The sequence below is a fragment of the Euprymna scolopes genome, chromosome 38 (assembly GCF_053919585.1).
Source record: "Euprymna scolopes isolate OS-2025 chromosome 38, ASM5391958v1, whole genome shotgun sequence".
NCBI lineage: Eukaryota > Metazoa > Mollusca > Cephalopoda > Sepiida > Sepiolidae > Euprymna > Euprymna scolopes.
In genome coordinates, this window is record NC_136519.1 from 1,547,670 (window position 1) to 1,575,188 (window position 27,519).

Consider the following 27,519-nt stretch of genomic DNA (forward strand, 5'->3'; position numbering starts at 1 on the left):
AAACTATCGCTCTGTAGGCAAAAGGAGCTGTCGCATAAATTAGACCTATGTTTTTTTTAAATGCCTACATTGCGTCATTATTTCTTGTTTCTGCACTTATTTGCAGGCAAGTTATTTTTATTTATTTATTTATTTCGTCCTAGGTTCTGAAATATGGACGATATATCACGGGTTATTCATTCATTTAATTCGTGTAGTTTTATCATTATTTGGGGGGGGGGTCCCCCCTCCTTTCGCCTCCATTTTCAATTGTGTAAATTGTTTTATTTTAATCGCTGCCGACGTAATCTTTTGACAAGTGTCGGACGAAAGGTACCTCGAGGTTTTTTTTTTTTTTTTTTTTTTTTTTTTTTAGTCGAATAGTCTTTTGACTATTTTTTCGTGTCTATTAATGTTTTTCTCCCCCCTCCGCATCGATCTTCCTCAAAATTCTAATAATGACTCCCCTTATATATATATATATATATATATATATATATATATATAAAGCAGAAAATTGTTAGCTGAGCATGTACCACAGAGTTTACATTTTTCTTAAATTTTGATCTTATGTCTTCCATTTTTTCTCGAGTGCTTTCACTCGCATGATCGTTATTAGAGGTAGTTTTTTTGTTGTTGTTGTTGTTGTTGTTATTGTTGTTGTAACTGTTGAAGAAAATTTGTTCGGTTTTTTATATGTTTTTCCTCAGTTGTTTGGCAGAAAGAGAAAGAAAATGTGTTGCGGTGGCTATTATATATTTGTTATATATGTATAATTCATTTTTACCTACAGACACTGATGTTTCATGCTTACGCAATCATCAGTGTAAGGTAACAATTCCTGCCGGTCATAAGATTCGAATCTGATTCGAGTTACAGCTGATTAATGTTTAGTCTTAAAATATGCAAACGAAGAAATGATTTGCGGCGATTTTAAATGTTATCTATTATTTATCGTAAATTAAACTCATTAATAAGAAAAAAATACAATAAAACGGTGAGGTATACCTGGGCTTGAGCAAAGGATCATTCGGTCTGGAGTCGAACTGCATGCCACTTAACTATATCTCCAGATTATTATATGATTTTAAGAAGAAATCACTTGCTACGGTTTTTATTATTTTCGTTGCCGGTGTAACGTATAAAAATTCTCTGTAAAAATTCTTTTTTATCTATAAGGAAAAAAAAACCTATTTTTAGGATCTGCTTTTTTTCGTTTTTCGATATGTATCGGATGAATTTCTGTACAAAACATATCTAAGAACACTACCAGACATATAAATTAGCGTTGTGTGAAATTTGCAAAAGATAAGCACAGCCGTTTGGGAACCTATAAGGATGAGACTCACACACACACAAAGTGATTTATATATATATATATATATACATGCTGATCCCCCCCCAAAAAAAAACGGGTCCCAACACTAATTAGGCCCCGTTTCTTAGTGTTTTGTCCGAATGAAATGAAACTTTGGTCATAACTAGTTTATTATATTCAAAACATCACATCAAAACACTATGGTCTTTGGCCTCTTTTTCTCCGTTCTACAGTATATGTTCTAGATGGCTTCCATTTAGTATTTGTTTTTTTAGTCACCCTATATATATATATATATATATATATGAATAAAAAATCAATACGAAAAATATATAAATGTTTATATCTGTTCTGTATTCATTTCCTAAATGTTGACGCGTAGGAATACAAAAAGTCTTTTGAAAAAAACAAGAATGTTTCCTTCGAAAGCACATATTTTCGACCGATCCTTCGATCTTCCTCAGTGTGAATGATGGAAACATGAGTGTAAGACGGGCAGGGTTAGCAGCAGGAGGGGCACGGTTATAGCCAATAAGGGTAAGATCTATTTGAATATGACCCTTCCAACATTTTCGACTTGGAATGGTCAGCAAATTGTGTGGCCTCTATTCAAAACCAAGTCTTTCATAAAACTTTGAATTGGGCACCCACGCATCCCACGAACATCCTCGAATATGTGAACATACAGGCACTACCACATATGCTTCTTCATATATATATATATATATATATATATATATATATATATATATATATATATATATATATATATATTAAATCCGACGATATGAAATAAAATGGAGGTGGAAGGACCTGGATACTCAACGTTTCGCCTGATTTATGCGGGCTTCTTCAAGAGGGATGGTCAAAATGGATGACCGCCTCCATTTTATTTCATATATATATGTGTGTGTGTGTGTGTGTGTGTGTGTGTGTGTGTGTGTGTGTGAATATATATTTATGATAATCAATCGACATGGAGGCATCTACGTTTCATCTCTGTATGCAACAATCAAGCGTAACAGTTCCCTGCGGGGATGAAACGCGGACGCTTCTGTATAGTTTTATAGCTACTCATATATGTTCAAACCTTACTATCTAGCTTTACTCACACAGTGAGTATTACTCAAGTAAATAGAATAGTAACATTTTATACAAAATGTAGTAAATCTCTTTATAATATTATAAGTGCATACCTGAAAAAACAAATTAGAAAGAGAAGCGAGTGAAACTAGATATCTCTGGTCATCTCAACCCGTGGGGCCTTATTAGACTTAATCTTGATTTATGACGCAATGTTTAATTGGTTCAGACACTGACCTGCAGAATTCTTTGACTTGCGTATTTTTACTATCAAAACTTGTTTAAATGAATGGTTCACGAGTATACGCCTGTCTCATTCGCCCTTAGAACCGGATTGTTTTGATCCCAAACGGCATAATCGTTTTATTTATGATTTAGCTAAGATCTCCGAGACAATTTTTGACAATTATTAAATCATGAAGATGTGTAAGCAAATCTCCGCATCGTTTTCAATTAGTTTTTTCTTCGTTTACTGAACCCGACGTCAATTTTCGGTTGGTTTCGTCTGGATGAGTTGGGTTGGCTCTTTCTTCTTGCAAGCCAGGGATGAAGATATCGTCTAACATCTGTTTGATGGCCGTTAGTTATGAGTTGGAGGTCAAAGTTCACATTCACTTCGCGTTTTTTTTTTTCGAAGATAAATGAGGAATAGAAACTGCTGCCAAATTCTCACTTTCTGTAAAGATTTTTTGATAAGACAGGCGCATATAGGTTTATTCACACACATACACACACACACAAACGCACTCATACACATATATACACGATAGCGTACATATCTTATCTTTGATAGCACTCGCGTACGCTAACAGACGTTCCATGTGGCTGCATGTTACGTAACTTTATAAGGGCGACTTGAGCACTGTGAATTATCACCAAAACGACCCACTGTATCATTAATACAACGTAGTCTTTTGTAAATACAAATTATGGGATAGAAAGCAACACTCAAGCTATTTGTATGCCTAATTATATAACGATCTTTTTAAACAGTATATGATAAAGTAATAGCTAGATTGCTTTCCTGTGGTATAAGCGTTATTTAAAATTTTAATTAAAATACGTATGTTTTAGACTTATAATCCAATGCAAGAGATATCTTCTTTTTTATAAAATAAACAAATACTTATTTGCTTAAAACCAAACATTTCGGCGTTATGCGCCTTCCTCAATATACATTTTGTCCTTTTTCTTCGTCGATTGATGTTAAAACGAAGGGAAATAGCAGTAAAAATAAAGCCCGTGTGTTTTTCTTGAATGTTGATGTTTTCGAAGTTTCGGGTGATACGCATGGCGGGCGTTAAGTGAATTAGTTATAAGGTGTTCCCGTAATATAAGCATTGTTCAAAATTTGAATTAAAATATTATGTTTTACGTTTATAAGCTTTTGTTTTAACCCTATATAGCGAAAAAATAGGAAAATTATATCCTGAGGAAGGCATAAAACGTCGAAAATTTTGATTTTAAACAATTATTTAAAATGATAAAAGTCTACTGTATTAAAAGCACTGTTGATACGAAGTTCAAAATTTAACGATTTAAAGACCAAACAGAATCTTCACCGAGAAATACTAAATCTGGCATTACCCTCAACCAACAACATCTGAGCAAGACATGCCAGACATTACCTCCACCAACACCACTGTACATAAAATAAGAAAAAAAAACTCATATTCATTAATGAAGATTCTCTTATGGCTCGAAATATCGTATTTGATTTTTAAAATATATATATTTTTTTTTTTTTTTTTTTTTTTTTACAAAGGCATCTCCACATTATCAAGGCCCAGAGGCCACTCAAGGATAAGGGTTAAAGAGTGTACAGTAGAAGTTGGTCAATATAGTAATCATTAGTAATGAAAATTTGGTAAATTTAATAACTTATATGGAACGGCTCATCAAGAACTTATTTACCTTAGACTTGAACACAACCATATTGTAGTCAGCCGGAAAGCAGGAAAACGGAAGACAATTCCACAGGCGTGCAGTTCTAAGAAAGAAGCTTTGTTCATGGAATCTATGTTCAGGTTTAGGCACAGATAAAGAGTGGGGGAAATTATTGATAGTGTTTACAGCTAGACGAGTGTTTCTTGTGAAAGTTTGGCGAGGGGGGACCATAGATTGAAGCTCAGTTGAACACTTTCCATGAAAATAACGATACATCAGAGACAAACTCGCAACATCTCTTCTGTGAGATAAAGGTTGTAAGGAGGAGAAAAGGACATCTCCTACGAGGCTACGAAGTCTATTTTGAACTCTATCAAGGCAGGACAAGTCCTTTCTAGCAGCTCCTGCCCAGATGTGGCAACAGTATTCCATCCTTGGACGTACCTGGCTCTTATGTAGATAGAGAATAGCATCAGCAGTGAGATATCTACTGGATCGATAGAAAGATCCCACCATTTTTCCAGCGGCCTTGGCAACAGATTTGATATACGTGTTCCATTTAAGATCAGGAGTAATGGTCAAGCCCAGAAGCTTGTCAAAACTTGAGGCCTCCTGAAGACGAGAGCCATTCATTTCAATTGATGACAAATGTGGATTAAAATGTTGATGATGTAAAGAGAGAAGCTTGGTTTTAGATGCATTAAAAGTAACCAGCCACTCCTTTCCCCATTGTACTACATGCTCAAGATCAGAGGAGAGAGAATTGGAGAGTAGTTGCTCGTTTACTGTCTTAGATGTGGTACCATAAATGGTAGTGTCGTCAGCATAAATGTCTACAAATGATGTAAGGATATGATTTGGAAGATCATTAATGTAGATCAGGAAAAGAGTTGGGCCCAGGATGGATCCCTGAGGGACACCGGCATTAATACTGTGAGCTTCTGATTTTTGCCCCTCAACTACTACTCTTATGAACCTATCAGAAAGAAATATATATTTGTTTATTAAAAAATAATTCTGCACTTGTTTGGTCTTTAAACCGTTAAATCTTTAATTTAAATAAGTATTTATTTATTTTATAAATAAAAAATCTCCGCGTTGTATTGATTTATAAACGTAAACATACATACTTCAATTTAAATGAAGAAATTTTTGGTATCATTTATTTGTTATTTTATTTTTGTACATACGTGTGTGTGTGTGTGTGTGTGTGTGTGTGTGTGTGTGTGTGTGTGTGTGTGTGTGTGTGTGTGTGTGTGTGTGTTGGGTCCGTAAAGGATAGAGTAATTGATGTCGAAATTCTTTAGTAGGAAGTCTCAAAGCAATGTCGATAAAGAATAAAAGTTTAAAAGAAAATTAACACAATTTTTTTTACAAAGGAGTCACCACTAATCAAAGCCTGAAGGCAACTCGAGGATAAAGGTTACAGAATGTACAGTAGTCAATAGGACAATATCGTAGTGATCATTAGTAGTGAAAATTTGGTAAATTGGATTTCTTAAGAGGGTGGCTCATCAAGAACTTGTTTACGCTTGACTTGAAGACGATCATATTGTAGTCAGCTGGAAAGCAGGCAAACAGACGTGTAGTTCTGAGAAATAAGCTTTGTTCATGGAATCCACGCATAGATTTAGGCACAGATAAAGAGTGGGGAAAATTATTGATAGTGATTTCAGCTAGACGAGTGTTTTTCCTCAAGGTTTGGCAATGGGGGGGGACATAGATTTGATCTCAGACATGCATTAGCCATAAAAATAACGATGAAGCAGAGACAGGCTCGCAACGTCACTTTTGTGGACAAGAGATTGCAGGGAAGAGAAAAAGCATCCCTCACTAAGCTACGAAGTCTATTTTGAACCATGGCAAGGTAGGAAAAGGTATTCTAGCAGCTCCTGCATAGATATGGCAACAGTACTCCATCCTAGGACGTACTTGGATCTTATACAGGTAGAGAATTGCATCGGTAGTGAAGTATATAGAATGATCCTACAATTTTTCGAGCGATCTTGCCAACGGATTTGATGTACGTGATCTGTTTCAGATCAGGGGTAAAGGTCAGACTTAGCTTGTCAAAACAGGGACGGCGGCAATAATCAGATGAAGTAAAACCGAAAGTGTATTAACTGGAGAATGATAGTGCATATGTTTCCTTGATATATATATATATATATGTATATATATATATATATATATATATATATATATATATATATATATAGTAATTAAAGAACGGGGATTAATTGATACTATTTTTAGATCAGTAAAACTTGAAAAATCCTAGCTTTTTAAATAATATTCTTGTTCTAAACGATTAAATCCAAAAACCAAGGTGAACCCTTACTTTTATTGGAGTAAAACGTACATGGAGCTAAAGATTATATTTATTATTAGAATACTTATTAATGGGATATGTATTATTATTAGATAAGTATATAAGAACTTAATTTCTGAATTGTTATTTTGTATTAAAGCCACGCATAACTTCAGAAAATTATGGTTGGATGGCAAACGTAGGTTAAATCTATGGTAATAAAATTAGTATCATGGTTAAGATATGCATTACAAACTTATATTTTGAATAAGTGAGCTTAGACAATTTTATCAGGACATCATTTATTAATATCACGGATAATAAAAGTCCAAGGATCGACCCCTGTGGCACAAATCATAGTATTTTGATGTACGATCATCAAGGACAAACTATTTTTTGTTGTATAAGCAGGATTTAATTATATTAAATATTCGTCAAGTAATACCATATGATTTAATTTTCATGAGCAGACAATCATGCCATACTCTTTAAAAAGTCATGGATATATCAAGAACTATTGTCCTAGCCACCCACTTCATTTTCTAATGAGTAGTATATATGTTTAGAGATTACAGTAATGATATATGCAGTAGAACGAGCTTGCCTAAATCCATACTGTCTGTCGGAAAGCAGTTTATTATATATTGGATAGCGAATTAGTGCTTAGGTGATTAAGGACTCAACAGTTTGGACGAAGAGAGGAAAAGACTAATGGGTCAATAATTGAGTGGGTCAGTTTTTCCCCAGAATCCTTGCAAACTGATACTACAAGATTAATTTTCCAAGAAAGTAAAATTCGTTAAAGCATTTATTGAAGAGTTTGGAGAGAATTGAGACAGCCTGAGCAGAGCATTTTTCTTAATAGTATAACAAGGATGATGTCAGGCCAACGCACTTTCGATGTGTCTAAGTTATTTATGATATCATGAACATTAGAATGGGTGATTTACTTATGTATCCAAAAGAAATTTCGGGGTAGTGGTTTGTTGCTTCTAGCGTAGGATGTTAGGCGAACCGCGAGGCAAGTATATATATATATATATATATATATATATATATATATATATATATATATATATATATGCAGAATGTGAGAGATTATATAGTTATTTCCACCGCCAAATAATGTCTCACACGTGCCGAGAAATCGGAAGTCCAAGAGTCGAGTTTGGCTTCACCAGTTAGATATATTCGAACTCGGGATTCGAAACCCAAACCTCATGCATACGAGGCGAGCACTCTGCCACATAAGCCAACGCGCCACACACAAGAAAGTCTATTAACTTACATCGATCAAGCAAACTGTGGCGAAATATATATATTGAAACACACACACACACACCGCTTTTGACCTGCCTGTTTTTTTTTCAGGGTTTCTAGACAATAATGTTACTAGCGAAAGCATTCTTTAATGTCTTGCAATCGACTGAAACTTTTTTAAATCGACAATTAACAATAACTTAACTATGTGCATCGCTGTTCACAAGAGAAAATGCCATTTTATGGAGTATTCTAAACTCCTATGAAACAATCTAAAATCAGTTACATAATCAAAAATTCTAAAGTTTGCATTCATATATATATATATATATATATATATATATATATATATATATATATATATATATATATATTCATATATATATATATTCATATATATATTCATATATATTTATATATCTATCTATCTATATATATATAATCTTGCACAGATGCATATATATAATCTTGCACAGATATATAATCTTGCACAGATGCATATATAATATTGCATTCACATATATGTATATATATATATATATATATATATATATATATATATATATATACTATTGCATTTCTGTTCCATTTGAAGGTTTTTTTGCTACATAATGTATCTATCTTTTCCCAATTAGGCACCCATTTAGTATTGATCAGGCTTAATGTCGCTTAACTTCGCCGATCTTAGAGCAGCCTGTATGTCAACTTGCTTATTACCCTACTATGTTCATACCTTATCATAATAAACCTGAATGCAACAAATAACAAAACATTACTCATAGTCACTAAACTGGTGCATGAAATACACATGGCAAGCTTTTCAATAGATCCAATAAGCGTGAAAGATGTCACATATCTTTTACTATTTCCATGCCTTAATTCATATTCTTCCTCTCTCTTCCACTCTTACCCACTCTCTCCATCTCTTTATATATCTCTTTCTCACTCACTCTTGTTTTTATGCCTACTTCTTCGCTGTGTGTCGCTGTTTCTCTTATTTTTCTTTCTGAAATCTAATTAAAATAAATTTGGTGATTCTTTAAAGTTTATGATAGCAAATTTCTCATTCAAACATAGTCTACACTGGTCGTCTCAGTTTCTAGCCGTACTATTTTTCACCCTACTACCAACGATCGTCTACTTTGCTTGAGTTCCCACTTGTTCGCTAAATGTAATAATGCATTTAGAAACAATGGACGCAAAACTGCCGACATTAAATACAATAGAAGCAATATAAATACGAATAGATCAAGAAATCAACTTAGAAAGATAATCTGCTTCACTTCCCCTTCAATTTAATGCTAAAAGTAAAACTTAGAAACTAATTTCTACATGTTATAAATAAACACTATCTACCAGGCAGTATATTACATAAAATCCTTAACAAGAACAATTTAAAACTGAACGACAGTTGTACTGAGAACCTCGAAAATCATAAAAAAAACACAATAAAATATAAAGGGTAAATAATCTAACTACTTATACTAATCATAGAAACAATAAAAATAACTGTAATTGCCAAAGTCCGACTGAATGAACGCTTCTATGCTATTGTGTATTTGCATGTATACAATCAGAGAATTCTACCTCTATAAGGGAGTATATTAATTTATAAAATATATACTCTATTATTGAGTAAGAGATGAATAAAATAGCAGAAAATGAAATAAAAACGACTGGTTCATAAATTTCTAAAATAAATAGCGAATCTCTTTCACCCCAAATTCGGCTCAAAGAAAGAACCATTGAAATAAAGAGTATAAGTATTTATACGTGTATACGTTTCATGTTTATGTCTGTGTTTTCAGTTGTAATTGATATCTGCACGTTAATATAAAGACTGCAACTTCTATGATACCAACCATATTTAAATTATGTAAAAGTAATGTATGTTACACGTTGTTGATTTGATTATATGGACGCATGTTATAAAAGAAAAAATTGAGTTTATCGGTAAAATAAAAAAATAAATGATGCGCCAGATTCAATGTATTATGCATGAAATAAACAGAAAGTCTGCAATAAAGGGACGATCTATATGAGAATAAAAAGGCGACTCTGGCACCATTTTAGTCCAAAATATCGATACTTATCTCTTAAAACTTAAGTATAGCCATAACTCGCTCCCCCCCACCCCCGCTGAGATAATTTGGCCAGTCTGGAATGTATATCTCCTTCTCCCCCCCCTTTCACTCCCTCTTCCTCTCTTTTCCACATGTTTACCCCACTTTTCCAGTATTTAAGTAAACCCACAATATTTTTATATACAAAGCCTTGATTTGGGCTTAAGGATTGCTCCTTTTTCGGTCTGATGAGGTGGGTCTCTCTAAATTGAGATTCCACTGAAACATGTATGCACACACACACACACACACACACACACACATATATATATATATATATATATATACACACACACATATATATATATATATATATATATATATATATATATATATATATATATATATATATATATATATATGAACTGGCTGGCGGCCTGGCGTTGCCGGGTCAAAAAATACGCATAAATATTTTAATGCAGAATTATTATTTATTAAAAGCAGAAATAACGCAGGTGTTAGATCTAAAGTTAAGTTCCTTTAAAAAAATTGAAATAAAAAACGAAAAAAAAAACGAGACATATGCATGCGAATATCGTGTTTTTTCTTAATAGTTCACTTCTTATAAGTTAAACAAAATCATTCGAGCTCAGATGGAAACCAAAACCTAAAGGCAGTAAGTTAAGTAAGATAACCATTAGGCCAGCTTGCTACGTTCTTGAAAAAATGTTTTAAAGCGTACTTATTCTTATCATAAGGAATCTGTCATGTGAACCATTCACGCATGCGCATTCGTGAAATAGTTGACAAACACATAAAACCTCATTAGAAGCTTTCTCCCCATTAAAAACAAATTAAATAGTTTTCAACATGTCTGAATACCCCATATGTAAATTTTCAGTCTGTAGATTAAAACCCGCTGAGTCTATAGGTTGAGAAGTGTTCTCACTTTCATAGATATGATAGATTACAGGAAAGTTGCAGAGTACGTATGACGTTTCTTTAATCGATCGTGCAATTTCCGCGACTTATATTACTATATTTAAATTATTTACTTTTATATTATATATTTATTTATGTATTTTCTTTTGCAGGTAAGTTGAAGAGTACGTATAACGATTTGGATTACTGATATGAAGTAAAGGTAAATATATTTATTTTACTATTTATTAAAAAATTATCTATTATTATTTCCTTCGGTTTATTTTTATACGTTATGTATGTGATATAATTCTCTTAACACTGGAATAACGATCGCAACCTTTTTTTCGTTAAACACAAAATCCCGGTCATTCGATACCTCGAATGTGCAACTAAGTTCGACAGTAATACAAAGCTTCAAAGTTTTCTTTTTCTGTTACTACTCTTGTTGCGATAGGGAAACTTGATGTTCTTCTGTACTCGACTATTCACCCCACAGCTATAGTATTATATAACCCTAACCCTTCTCTCAGAGGGCCGGGCCGCATCCGTCGCTATCCTGATTCATGGGAGCATACTTGTGATTTACTTCTGGCCGTGTTCGTCGCTCCCAGCTCGCAGGACCATAGATGCAACCCAGCAGGGCTACATTCTTACTTGTCTAGTGGTGGACCCCTTAAGAGTGATCAGACTCTCACTGGTCACTGGAAAATATCTTCTGCTGCTCAGGGCACGCGAAATGTGCATGACCCTAAGTCCGTGTGGCAACATTGTCGATTTCGGTCGTCACTCTGGCTTTGTGCTGGATCCAGTCTGTCTCCTTCATCATCTGGCTTCAGGGGATATCTGAAACAAACTGTATCTTCATCCAGGCCGGCAATCGAGAAAGAAAGAAAAACTCTGGGACATTTTTATATAACGAAACAAAGTAATTATTCATAAATCGGTTTACACTTGTTTAGTCGAGTTCTTTGATTCAAGCTTCATGATGCAGGTTGTATACTTAAATTCCACTAATCCATTTCCCAGCTAAGAACAAGAGTCTTTCAACTTAGCTCTTATGAGGGTTTCGCCCCCGCCCCCTGGCGGGGTGAGAGCGATGTGTACGTCTCGATGCCAGTCAGTAAAAATCACTCTGGACCCTGGACCCTAACTCCAAAAAGTCAATCGTTTTTATCAAATCAGAAATTCCTCCCTCTGCCTCTTTGGAGTTATTCTTCTCTTTTCCATTATCTTATTCTTTTCTTTCTCTCGTGAACTCATTATTTTATTCTTTCCATTTTCTCCTTCTTTTCTCTCTTCTTCGTCTTTCATGACCATATCACTCCCTACGTTCAATTTATTTATCTATCTGTCCAACTAACTTATCACTGGCTGGTGATCTGGCAGTTAAAATACAACAGATGGACCCAACGACAATACCTCCCAGACACCAAAAGAGACCTTTTGAACCCAAGTCATTGTACCTTTCAACAAAACATTGTTTCTTTAATAATTTGAATTGTTGTTCTAACCTAAACCAGAAAACGACCCTGTATTGCTTTTTCTGCCAACTCGAGAATCTCATTATCATATTTATTTATCATCGAAATATTCACTATTTCTTCTCTCATTGAAATATTTACTCTTTTCTGTGGACAGGAATCTCATAAACATCTGTTTTTCCTCTCCCATCTTCTCTTCCTCTATTTGAAAAGCAAGATCATCTGGTGTCGCCAGGGATCTCGTCATAATAGAAAAGATGCTGAATGTTCTTGTGTGTTCATTTACTATATATTTAATACAATGCAGAAATGGAAAAAAAAAAACAATTATCAGTGCTTAGTACACTTTGTATTAAGTATGAGGTAAGTTTTTTCTCATACAACGTCTATATGTATATTTATAACAATCAGTCAGATTCTCGAATTTATATCTAACTAGCAAGGCCACCCGGCGTTGCTCGGGACCGTATAAGACAATGAGAAAAACTTTAAACATGCCTGTTAATCATAGAATAGAGGAATTTTCGATGTCTATGTATCATTTGCCATCTTGAGCAAAGGAATATTTTACCTACCCTAGGACGGGTATTACACAACATATGTATGGAATAATTGTACTTCATCGGACAGGGAATTTACAACACGTATGTGGTAAAAAATTTCCATACCTAGGGCGGGTTATGATCCACACATATTTAAAATTATTTAAATAAGTTTATGTTGTGCTAAATTTTCGGTATGTCACAGGTAAGAGTGTGTTTGTTTTTACATCAGAGTGCTATAGCGAAGAAGCACCTTATTTCCTATATAAATCTCATACTACTCGAATATATTACATGATTTTCGATTTTGATAACTTATGTCATTCACAGATAAGAATTTCTTTGTTTGTTATATGGGTACTTCACTGTATATGTACCTTATTTCCTGGGTAGGATACTGTAGAAGTACCTTTTTTTCTAATCTAAAAATGAAAAAACTCGATACTTTTAAGTAATTTTCTGTTGTACTCAATTTTCTGTGCATCTAGAGTAAGAATTTGTTTGTTATTTCATCTATTGCTATAGTGAAGAAGCACCTTATTTCTCATTTAAAAGTCATGCTATTCGATTATATAACGTGATTTTTGGTTTTAATGACTTTTATGCACGTCACAGGTAGGATTCGATTTGTTGTTCATATGAGTACTATACTACACAGGTACCTTATTTCTTGGGTAGGATAATGTACAAGTACCTTATTTATAACATATAGATGAAACTACTCGATGATTTTACATAATTTTCTGTTGTGCGAACTTTTCCGTATTGTCATAGGTGAGAGTTTGTTTTTATAATAGAGTGCTATATTAAAGAAACACCTTATTTCTTATAAAAATGTCATACTACTCGAATATATTATATAATTTTCGGTTTGGATTACTTTTATGTACGCCACGGGTAAGATTTCCTTTGTTTTTCATATGGGTACTATACTGTACAAGTACCTTATTCCTCGGGTAGGATACTGTACAAGTACCTTTTTTCTAATGTAAAAATTAAAAAAACTGGATACGTTTATGTAATTTTCTGTTGTGTTACATTTTCTGTACGCCAGAGGTAAGGCTTTGTTTTGTTATCTGGGGGCTATAGTGAAGAAGCATCTTATTTCTCATATGTTAGTCATGCTTCTCGAATATTAAACGTGATTTTCGGTTTTAATAACTTTCATGTATGTCAAAGGTAAGATATTCTTTGTTTTTTCATGAGTACTATACTACACAAGCACCTTATTACTTTGATAGAATTTCTTGTACACATAAATACATTATACACTGATCATTGTATGTGATTTTTGAAATATGACTATGCAAATATACAAACATATATAATACATTTAATTTATAATGATCAGTTAATTTGTATAGGAGTGAATCCAATACATACAAATATATAAGTATATACGTATACTAATAATTCATAATGATCGGTTAATTAGTTTAGGAGTGAATCCAATACATACAAATATATAAGTATATACGTATACTAATCATTCATAATGATCGGTTTATTAGTTTAGGAGTGAATCCAATACATACAAATATATAAGCATATACACATAATTAAAATTCATAAATATCGGTTAATTAGTTTAGGAGCGGATCCAATACATACAAAGATATAAGTATATACGTATACTAATCAGTCATAATGATCGGTTAATTAGTTTAGGAGTGAATCCAATACATACAAATATATAAGCATATACACATAATTAAAATTCATAAATATCGGTTAATTAGTTTAGGAGCGGATCCAATACATACAAATATATAAGTATATACGTATACTAATCAGTCATAATGATCGGTTAATTAGTTTAGGGGTGAATCCAATGCATACAAATATATAAGCATATACACATAATTAAAATTCATAAAGATCGATTAATTAGTTTAGGAGCGGATCCAATACATACAAATATATAATCATATAAACATACTTATAATTCATAATGATCTGTCAATTAGCTTAGGGGTGAATCAAAGACATAGAAATATATAAACATGTACACATAATTAATATTCTTAATGATCGGTAAATTAGGTTAGGAATAGATCCAATACAAATGCCATTACTTGATCTATTTACGTGATTTTTGGAATGTAGCAAAAAAGCTGATATATCATATATATATATATATATATATATATATATATATATATATATATATATATATATTTGAATATGACATTTTCGTTACGTAAATCAAAAACATTCTTCTGTTTGTTTTTAATAAAAGTGTTCCTGTGTATTTATTACATAACATTTTAAAATCAAGTATATATGAATGTATAAAAAAAGGAACTGATGGAGATTGAAACTGCAACACTTGCGCTAGTAATAGGTCACGCTACCCGTTGCGCTAAAGGGGCAACATCTCCAGTAGTGTTGTGAAATATCTTAATACATATTCTCTTTTACACGATGTACGCATGCGCACAATGATTCCATTGTGCTACGCTCGTCGAGGTGTTATTGCTTTCATGTTTGAACCCTTTTTTAAGCCCTTGGCAATTATTTTAATCGATTAAATGGCCCTAATAAAATTCTGTACCAAAAATGCGATCTTGTGAGCTATTGCACGCCGTCCAACGATCATCCGTCCAGGAGGTGATACAATTTGGAAAATGGAGACAAACACACACACACGCGCGCACACACGTACACACGCACACACGCACCCATAGTGAGTTTTATATATCACATTTGTATCTAACAAATCGATATTTTATTCTGCCTAGCCATTTCTCTTTTTTCCTTACTATTTAAACGTCAAAAAATGTATTTCGTTTTAGTTAATTTGTAAAAAAAAAAATATTGCGGCTAGGAATAGTGTTACAGTGTTACAGTGTAGACAATTTCAATAATAACCAAAAAACCTGCGTTTTCATATAAAAGGTATATTACATTAATTTATCTTTTTCAGATACTAGATAAACAGAATCATTTTTTCAATAAATGTTAAACTATTTATTTCTCCCAAGTAATTGTATACTATTATACTAGGTACCATGTGCATTCTCAAATCTACTTTCAATTATTTTTCTACTTACAATTATTTTCCTATTTAATAATATCGATTATTTATCCTGAAAAATGAATTTCCTATCAAACAAGCGACCGGGCATGATATTTATTTCTAGAAATAACTCAAATGATGTAAGGGAGTTTTAACTGGCAGGGAGATTTTACATACAGGGTAAAATATCAGTCACTACCCCTTGCATACTCCCCTAATCCACATCGCCGACCTCAACGTTGTTTCTTTTCTGGCCGTGTCGTTGTCTCTAACATTGGTGGCTGTCGATGAGGATTGCGCACAAATCCACAAGTACAAAAATAAAAGCAAAGAAAACAAAGCAAAATATGAAAAACACAAACTTCGACAAATATTAGTTTCACTCTGTGTGTGTGACATCATCGACTTCCGAGGCCGTGTTCGTCAGTTGATGTCAGCTAATCTCGATTTCCAAACCATAACTTCCTTTCAACTGTATGCAACTTGAAACTCTCAGCCTATCTCGATTCCCTTAAAACTCTCACAATATGGTTCAAGTCACAACCTGCCTAAGACTGTGTCAAACTCGCAATTGTCGTCAACTGTCACAAATCGAATACTGTTCGTAAACAATCCCTATCTGTCGTAAACTGACGCAAAACTCATTGCCACTCCTAAGACTAACTCTAAACTATATTAACTGATATCTGGTCTTTTTTCCGCCACATTTTGATTAACAGATCTATACAGCTGTATGTGTGTAGCATGATGAACAACTTTCGCTCCATTGTTCTGCTGATAAACTTATTTCCTTCTTTTTTATAGTTTTTATTTACTTCCTAACACTAGGGGGACGTCGATAATATCACACGGTTCATGACAAGTATTTATTGACATTGAATTTGAAAACGACCATGCTGCAGTGTTCAGGAAAGCACCGATTGAAACTTCATGAAAATCTCTCCTGGCGTAAGACACACGGGAAAATATAAAAAAAAGTCATTTCAACTTTTTCATATTATTTGGATTATTAGGACTACTGTTCTCATCTTGATTGTTTTATTAACAACCTTTCAGTCGATATAACCTTCGACCTTCTTCATGTGTATTTTATTGAACTCGGCAATCTTTCTGTCAAACTCGAGATTCTTTCTCTTGCACTCGGGAATCTGCATGGAATTTCGAACGGAACAATTTTTATAATCCACGGGTAAGCATTTGATCATACTGTCAGCAATGAAGTCTTAAGTAATTCGCACTCATCTGTGGGTGTAGGAAATAAACTCTCCTGAAGATTAAAGGTGCAATCCTCAGTTCGGGTGACACTGAAAATACAATAGCGAATAACGGAGCTTACATCGACCGAAACCTTGTGAAAACAACACGCAAAATGAGAATTGTCGGCCTAAAATTCCAACTAATACGAACACTTAACCTTAATTTTTTAAAATTCAAAAGCATAACGACAGCTTATTTACCACTGATAGCCATGATTAATGGTACGCTATCTAAAAGCTCTTTATTCAAACTCGTTTAACATTCAAGGGCGACATTAATTGGAACAAATACATCGAGTGCATCGCCAATGCTGCTGCAAAGAGGGTGGGATTTCTCTATCGTGACAAAAAGATACTCATGCCTTAGAGTATTCTGTGCCGCTACAGTGCCACCATTCGGTCATGCATGGAGTACTGCTGCTACATCTGGGTTGCTGCATCTGCCACTAGTCTCTTAGTACTAGAGTTTTAAAAAGTCGTCAACTTAATAGATCCTGTACTGTCAACAAAATTCCAATCTCTATCCCACCGTATTTCTATGCCTGTTAATAATAGAATGTACTCAGATGAACTCTAAACGTTTGTGCTCCCTCGACGTAAATACAAGAACTTATCGGAGGAGCAGCAAAACCCCACCCCTACACAGTAGAGATCCCTTGATTCTGGAAAGTCTTCTACTCAAATAGTTTCTTCTCTCGAATTGCTAGACTTTGGAATTTCCTCCCGGGTCCTTGTTTCTCAATCACTACTTACTGTACTAGTATGCAGAAATTCAAATATAATGTGAACAGCCATCTTGCAGCTCAACTTCCTACATTGTATCCCTACATACTTGGTTCTAAATAGTAACCCTTATGTCAAAGTAACTTGTTTGATGTGAAAAAGTAATAAAAACAACTTTTTGTTGGGAAATTTCAAAGTTTCACATTCATTCGAAAAGTTTCTAGAAGATTGAAGTTCATTCTGGAAGACATAACTATTAAGAATTAAAAAAAAAGCAGTTTGCAATTGTGAAGATTCTTTCCACTTAAAAGTTGCACGGAAATAGGAAATGGAAAAAAAAAACAGTCAAAAATACAGGAAATCCAAAATTATGAGAAACATTGGAATTTGGCAGTCGTTCAAAGATAAAGCGTTTCATGGTTTTGGCTTTTTTGCTGATTAGCCCGATTGTAGCTTCGAGTCTGTAAATAAAAGATGAAAAAAGAAAACAAATAGAATAGCACTTTATCAGATAGACTTTAGGGAATTCGTTGGTTCTTTATTGTTTCTTCCTTATGTCAAGATAAATGTATGATTCGAGCATTTTATGAGAGGAAAGACATTGGCTCCACAGATTCGTCTTTTTGTTCACTGGTCAAGATCAAAGTGTAGTATCTGTTCTTCAGATGCTGCACTTCATTTTCTTGTTCTCTTTCGGTGGAGGAGAAATCCTTCACGACTGAGACAATTTTTATTTTTGTACCTTTTCTCCACGTTAAAAAACGACCTTGGTGTCTAACTCTGTCCCGTGGGGAGGCATAGTAAATAGGTACAACTATTGATTCTGATCGTTTTATTTTTATCGCTTTGGTTTTACCAAACCGCTAGCCCAGAACATTGTCTTTGATTACGATGTTCGCCAGCATCACCATCTCATCTCATCTCATCTCATCTCATCCTCCTCCTCCTCCTCCTCCTCCTCCTCATCCTACTACTACTACTACTACTACTACTACTACTGAGAATAGCTTACGTTATTGGATTTTTGAGCTGAGGATTAATTATTCCTATTATTTGTTTTCTTTAAAGTGCTGTTCTCGTTTTCAGTGCTATTTTGACAAAGATTTAACCTCCGAACTTCCTCAAGTGTATCTTGTCAAACCCAAAGATCTTTTCTTTTTTTTTCAAACTCGGGAATTTGCATGGAATTTCAAACAGAACCATTTTGTTAATCCACGAGAACATCATGCTATCATCCTGTCAGACATGACTGGATAGATGTCCTAAGTAATCTGTAATTTTATTTTAATAGTTCAACCTCCAGAAGAGTGTAATTACACAACTGAATTTTACCAAGTACTTAGCCACGGACCGAGTTCGACAGAAATATTCCCGATTTAGACAAGATACACCTGAAGAAGTTCGGGCGTAACATCGATCGAAACGTTGTGAAAATAACACTTAAGATTAGAACAGTAATTCGACGAATACAAATAATATGAGAATATCTATTTCAAAGTTTTCCTTCTTTTCGTGCTAACAGTTTCCTGGCTAAATTTAGAGTTTAGTTAATCCTACCATTTTATTTATGTTGAGAAAAGACACGGACTCATACCTTCTCCGATTGCATAAACGAATAACCTGAAAAAAATCGAACAGTCTGCCGCATTAACGATATTTCCTCTCATATATTTGTTTTTAGTATATCTCGATTTTAACTGTCATGTTTCTCTCACTGCCATATATTATTTCATTCCGTTATACCATTTTCAATTATTTCGTTATTCTATTATTCTGTTTTTACATATTTATTATGCTTACATTTGCTTATTCTGTTGATCTTTTATTCCCTATATTCCGTTATTCGCTTATTGTATTGTGTATGAAGTCCGAATGTTATTGTGTGTTTTGTTAATTCTAAGTTTCTCTCCCCCTTCTCTGTCATACATATCGATATAAAAAAGCTGAACGTCTTCGTATTATTTGGATTCATCGGACTACTATTCTCATCTTGAGTGTGATTTATACATCGATTAGGTCGATGTAACCTCCGACCTTCTTCATGTGCATCTTGTAGAACTTGCGAATGTTTCTGTCGAACTCAGGAATTAAAACGGAATTTCGAGCGGAACGCTTTATTTACTTCACGGGGGTAGCATGCTCATGTTCCGTCAGCCATGAATGGATAGAGGTCCTAAGTAATTCGCAATTGTATTTTTATAAATATATATAAATAGTGATATTTACAACTAGAAAGAAAAATAGGCTCCTAAAATTCGTACTAGAATTGTCCGCAAAGACCCGTGGCGCAGTGGTTAGAGTACTTTGAAAAATCAGTTGCAAAAAGTATGAATTTTGAAGGTTCAGTCATCAGTGTGGGCGACCGGAAATTACAATTATGTTGTTATACGATTATATATGTAAAAAAAAAAACGATTTTTTTTAATTACTTTTTTTTTATTTCCCCTTCTCTTTATATTATTCTCTATCTCTCTCTCTCTCTCTCTCTCTCTCTCTCTCTCTCTCTATATATATATATATATATATATATATATATATATATATATATATATATATATATATATATACGCATCTGCACATGCAAAACATATTAACGTGCAGTATAGGAACATCTGGAGATAAAATGCAATGGGTTATTGCTATCTCTTCGTCTGCTGCACATATTAGTAAATGCGTGCAAGTTTTTTTTTTAGGAACTTTCTGTGTTTTAATAGTCATTAACATACAAGATTACTTATCAGACCAGCTATTTCGCTGACTAAAACTATTGAATATGTTTTTTTTATACGAACGAGCATTTCTGTTTATGTTGGTTCGTCCTGAATTAAGTCACCGCATGACCTCACGGGCGGTTAAGCGAATTAAACATATTTTATTCACAACTTGAGATAAATTATTTTGTCAACAACCATCAAATATATTATAATGGAGATATAGCGCATGTCTACCTGTAACGAAAAGTCCTCCAAGATTTTAAAAGCATCTATCGTGAATCGATACGTGAAAACTTTACCTTCCGGTGTTGTGTGTTGTTGTCGTTGTAGTTTGATTTTCATTTCTGGTGATTTTGTTGACATTCGTTTTCACGATATTTTTCTGTTAATAATTATTTCTAAAAGAATAGCGGATGGTTACAAGAGGGACCATGTGAAGGTTGCCAACATCATTATTTGAAAATGTTTCTGTGGAACAACTTGGATTCGAACATGGCACACTCAGATTACCAACCCGTGTCGTTAACCACTGAACCACTGTAATATTTATGTTGTTGCCGTTAAGCGTCATATCTTTATCATGTAAAATTATTATATGGCCCGGACAGCGTTAGATGCCATTGGTAGAAAGGTGAGTGACCGTCATTTGAACTGGTGACAAAGTTATGGAATTAAGAAAGTGTTTTAATAACGAAAGAATGTTTTGGAATAGTACTGGAATGTAATGTACAAATAATTCAGCCAGAAAAATGTAAAACACTAAATGTTTAGAAGGACATTGAATAGTATAAGATTAGAAGGTTTATTTTTAATAAACAAAGATACGTAACAAAAGACTAGGCAAGGGTTTTTGGTTGCGTAGATACACGACGTAACGAGTTTAGAGACACCTTAGGAGGTTAGTTAGTAGTCAGTTTGTAACGGGCGGACGAGAGCGACGGTCGACAGACGGGATGGCACCTAGCAAAGGCAAGATCTGTAATTAAGATGTAGACAGGATTGTATTAGCGTTCACTCTTTCCAAGATAGAAACAATATTCTGACATAAAGCTTGCCGAAATAAAACCGATGTTTGTGGTTTGTGGTAGAATTTTCATTGCAGCTTTCCGTCCAAGATCAAAGATGGGTGATGTGTGTTCCCTGATTGACTAAAATATTGTAAATCAATAGAATGACATTCGTTCCTTTTGTTGAATCTATGTTTTCCTTTGACAAGAGACAAAAACGTTTATTGCGTCCCTTATTCGTCGTTATATACGAACATACATCAAATAAGTTGTTTTATGACATTTTGAACACTAGGCGACCACACGTAAATTTATGTATGAAGAACAGACACGCATTCAATAAGACAATCGTATATACATGTGTACATACATGTGTACATACGTACAGAATATGCACACACGCCAACACACAAAAGTATGAATCAGATAATACATGATTGTTGGCATTTTTCCTGTTATAATTCTTTCTTGGAAGACATCGGTTACTCACAGGAGGGACAACGTGAAGGTTGCCAACATTCCAAGTGGAATTGTGTCTATGGGGTCAAACTTGGCACACTCAATGCTGTCAGCCCATGTCGTTTATCACTTAGTCACCGTCACTGTCGTGTCGCTGTTGTTTTTAAATAGGATTACAATTTTGTATGGCGTATCTAAATAAAAGTGAAAAAGAAATCTCGTCTGCGATCTGGAATTGACAAAAATGGACGCCGCGAAAAAGGATCATCGTTGGCAAATGTAACACAGGTCTGCAGATTCCATGAAGTGTTTAGTTTATATAAACGCCAGACGGTGGTCTTATCCTCTTCAATCGACAGACACAACTGACAGTTATCTTGAAAAGCGCATCTTAAAACTAACAGGAAAAGAATGCGGCGATTTGCTAGAAATATTTCAAAGAAATTATAGTTGTCTTATTGCTTTTCCCAGTTGAATGTTATTCACGATTATAGATGGTTTGCGATATTCTGCATAACTTGATAAGAAGAAGGAAAAGAACGTGAAGAATGACAACAGAAAGAAATACAGAAAGCAAGGAGAGAGAAACAAGGAGAAAAGGCTAGAAAGATAAGAAGCTTTAAGACGAAGCAAGAAAGTAGCAGACGCTAGAAGAAGAAGAAGAAGAAGAAGAAGAAGAAGAAGAAGGGAGAAGGGGAGAAGAAGAGGGGAGGAGGAGGAGGAGGAGAAAAAGAAGACGAAGCAAAGAAAAGGTAAAAGAAAGAAGAATGCTAACATAAAGAAGAAAAGGAAAAAAGAAGTAGACGAAGGAAAAAGAAAAAGACATAAGGATAAATAAGCTGGCAATTTAGGATTTAAAACATAAAGAAAAAACAATAAAAAAAGCGAAGAAAATAAGCAAAATAAGAAGTTAAAAGTAATGAAGTAGGTAACGCTAGAATAATAATAATAATAATAATAAGAAGAAGAAGAAGAAGAAGAAGAAGAAGAATAATAATAATAATAATAATAATAATAATAATAAGAATAATAATAATAATAATAATAATAATAAGAAGAAGAAGAAGAAGAAGAAGAAGAAGAAGAAACGAATGAGGTGGAGAAAAATACAAGAAGATAAAGAACAAGACCAAGAAGAAACAAGGAAGAAGAAAAAGAAGAAGAAGAAGAAGAAGAAAAAGAAAGCAACGAAAAGAAGAAACAAAGAAATAAAATAAGAATAATGAAGGGAAAAAAGAAAAAGAAGAAACAAGGAAAACGAAGTAAAAAAAAAACAGAAGAAGAAAAGTAAAAGATGTAGAAAAAGAAAGAGAAGAAGAAAAAAAAGAAGCAAGAAAAAAAATCAGGCAAAAATGAAAAATTCGAAAAAAATGTAAAAAAAATTTAAAAGAAACATAAGGAAAAAATGTTGAAAAGACAACGAACAACAATTCTTTAATAGTGTAACTGTTATAAATCAAATCAAGATCACAGTATAGTATCTGTTCTGATGCTACGCTTAATATTTTCTGCCCTCGTTCAGTGGAGGAGAGATCATTTATTTTGTTCCTATCCAGATTGTTGATTTGTGAAGCTGGATTTTCTCCACATTAAAAACCGAAGTACTGTCTAACTCTGCCCTCGTGGGGAGGCAAGTAAGTAGGTATAATGCAAGAGATTGTAACTTATTTTGATTATTCGGACTGATAGTCTCATCTTGACTGTTATTTTGACAACGTTTCGAGCCATGTAAACTCCGTCCCTTTTCAGTTGTGTCTTGTAACTCGCGAGTCCTATGACAATCATAATTTTGTTGATATCAACTTTAAAAAAATAAAATAAACAGTGTTTACTTAACACATAACTTAACAAGTCCCAGGGCGTTTCCTACACCGCGCCTTATATATGCGCACACACACATACACACACACGCGCACAAACACACACACAAACACGGAGGCACACACACACACACACACACACACACACACACATATATATATATATATATATATATGTATATATATATATAAATGCATATGTATATGTATGTATATGTATAAATGTATATATATATATATATATATATATATATATATATATATATATATTTCTTTCTTTTTTTTTTACCAAAAGTTTTTGTATATGAAAATTTTGGTAATGTTCACATACCAATAAAATCAAAGCAAAATTAATTAACTTCATTATTTAAGATTTCATGATTATCGGTTTTAATAATCGAACATACAACATTTTTGCAAAAATCAAGACAACAAAATATAAAATAAGAACGTCATATGGTGTATTTCTTTGTTTGTTACAATTGTTTCGTAACCATTTGAACAAATTTAAATATATCATTTATATATTTTAAAATTAGTTACTCTTCAGACATCAAAATACATTTGTTATATATATATGTATATATATATATATATATATATATATATATATATATATATGCATAATCCATATTTTAAGGGATCAAGCAGTTGACTCACCTCGTGTCTCTTTTTATTTACTTTATGTACACACACACACACACACACACACACACACACACACACATATATATATATATATATATATATATATATATATATATATATATATTCTTCAAAACCTGTAAAAGTAGAAAAATGCCTTCGTCGGAGAATTAAGTCTGTTAATCCCTGTATCGCTGAATAGTTTTACTTACATGAACTAGCAATAGAAAAACTGTTATTACAAGGATCACCGGTTGTTTACCATGAAACACTGTTTTGGGGATTTAAAAACAATACAGTATATTAAATCATTTCTCTCTGATAGGCTCATAAAAGTAGTCGTTAATGTGCAGATATCCGAAGCCCACAGTATTAATCCTGGAGTCCCTCAGGGGTCCATCTTGGGCACAGCTCTCTTCCTGATCTACATCAATGATCTGCTAAAGCACATACTTAAATCATTCGTTGACATCTATGCTGATGACACGACCATCTATGGCAATATATCAAAGGCCGTAAATGACAAAGTTCTCTCTGATTCTCTCTCCTCTGATCTTGAGCGAGTGGTACAGTGGGGGAAGAGGTGGCTGGTTACTTTTAATGCATATTATACCAAGCTCCTATCTTTACATCATCAACGCTCTGATCCCCAGCTGGTATCAATTGAATGGATGGCTCTCGTCTTGGGGAAGCTCCATGTTTTGAAAAACTTCTTGGCTTGACCTTTACTCCTGAGCTGAAATGGAGCACGTACATCAGGTCTGTTGCCAATGTCATAGTGTGTGCATATATATATATATATATATATATATATATATATATATATATATATATATATATATATATATATATATATATATGTGTGTGTGTGTGTGTGTGTGTGTGTGTGTATATATCTATCTTTTTATATATCTATATCCATATTTTATACCATTGAAATAAAAAAAAATTCCAATTTGCACAAATACAGACATCAATAAGTCGATAGTGTAATACTAAAGGTATAAATAATTTTATAATATACCGCTTCATCAGAAACACACTAGCATTTTATGCTCATTTAAAAAAAGTTGAAACTGTTAACTATATATAAATTTTATCCAAAGTCATCGACATAAATGGTGCATAGTCTTTACGTTGAAACTAGTTTTAAAAAAATGCACTGACATTTATGTGTATCTATATAAAATGTTCGTGTTTGTTGTGTGTGCGGGTACTTCTTCACGAATACACGTACTTACAAACATAAAGCAAATTTCATCAACAGTTTTTTTACAATCAAATCATAGCAATAGGTCTGCTCCTCGCAGAACAAAGAATCACATACATTCTTTTTGGTCCAAACTCCTAAACAGATGCCATAACAACGAGTTATATTTTACAGTGGTTTTATTTATCTCATAGATTTTCTTGTCGGAGTTTGGTACGCTGAGTCTCTTTCTTCATTTTCCTCGTTTCACTGTCAGCTTCCAGTCATCTGCGCGTCTATTAACTAACATGTTTCTCGCCAACTAATTAGTTTGATCTCTACTAACTATTATGTCAGCAAACCCCAACCACGTGATCAAAAACAAAACAGATGATCTCTGACATAAGCCTTAGTTCATTCACTTCTACCCAAATCTCAAATTTACTCTAAAATTCCAAAATCGACTGAATGTTTATTTAATCTCTGCCTAAATTCCAAGCTGTAATTACACATTTAAAAAATTCTAATTGTTTTATTGTTCCAATAATAATAATCGACCAAATTACCCGGCGTTGTCCGATAAGTATATAACATTTGAACTCAACATGTTTTACTCCACCAAAAGTGTGATCGCAAGTAAGACTAGTATATACTAAATATTAGGGATCGGTTTGTCTTTTATAAGTCAGCAAATTACATCTTACCGAAAATTACATTTGTTTTTTTTTTACTTGGGAGTCACACCATATCAAAGCCCGAAGACCACTCGAGGATAAAGGTTAATGAATATAAGGTGATAGTGTAGTAATGATTTATGTAAATTGAGTAAAATTTGAATATTTATGAGATCTACTCAAAAAGAACTTGTTTACATGTGATTTGAAGGCTACCATGTTGTATTCAACCGGAAAGCAGGCCAGTGACACAGGTTTCACCATGCTGGCAGTTTTGAGAAAGATGGAATCTGCGTTTAGATTTAGGTACAGTTGGAGAGTGAGGAATCGTATATAATGGTTGTAACTCGTCGAGTGTTTTTCGTGAAAGTTTGGCAAAGGGGAACCATAGATTGGAATTCAGTCGAGCACTTACTATGAAAATAAAGATATAGCAGAAACAGAAGAGGTTGCAGCAAAGAGAAAAGAGCATCACTCTCTAGATTTCGAATCCGGTTTTGAACTTTGTCATGGTTTGATAGAGCGTGCCGAGCAACTCCTGCCCAGATGTGGCAACATTATTCTATTTTAGGGCGTACCTGGCGCTTTTACAAATAGATTATTGCATAAACTGTGAGATACCTACTGGAGAAATAGAGTGATCCAAACATTTTCCTGGCCATTTTGGCAACAAATTTGATGCATGTGTTTCATTTCAGATCAGGAGTGAAGCTTTTCAAGACATGGAGATTACGCAAGACGAGAGCAATTCATTTCAGTTGAGGTGTGATTGGGTCAGAGCGATTATGATGAAAGGATAGGAACTAGGTTTTCGATGCATTAATATTAACCAGCCATCCATTGCAGTTAATCGACATGTTTGGCATTCAAAGAGCTCGACATCCACATGATAATTCTGACCTGTCGATTACATTATAAATGCCGCTAATAGAAAATTGCTATCAGTGTTCGATTTCACGTTGCTTTTTTATTCGATCTTGGTATAGGGCTTTGTTTTTAGTTCTCACTCTCTGTCAAGAGTGTGTGTGTGTGAGAGAGAGAGAGAGGTATATCATTAGGGTATTATGGATATAAAATTAAGAAATGCACTAAGACATCTGCATCATATCAGCAAAGATGCGTATTTGTTCAAGCGATGCCAATTTATTCATAGCGGATGGTTTCA

The 27,519-nt window shown here is 33.7% G+C and overlaps 1 protein-coding gene across 4 annotated transcripts in view; it reads left to right on the plus strand.

The window, feature by feature from the left end:
* The window catches only part of LOC145263049 (beta-1 adrenergic receptor-like), a 356,896-nt gene that overhangs the window by 158,003 nt on the left and 171,374 nt on the right, over positions 1–27,519 (plus strand). For 2 of the 4 annotated variants that reach the window (XM_080119878.1, XM_080119876.1), the window contains exon 2: positions 10,996–11,045. The exons of the other annotated variants lie outside the window; for them this stretch is intronic. The gene's annotated coding sequence lies outside the window, so the exon portion shown is untranslated. The remainder of the gene's footprint in view (positions 1–10,995; positions 11,046–27,519) is intronic. 4 annotated transcript variants of the gene reach the window in all.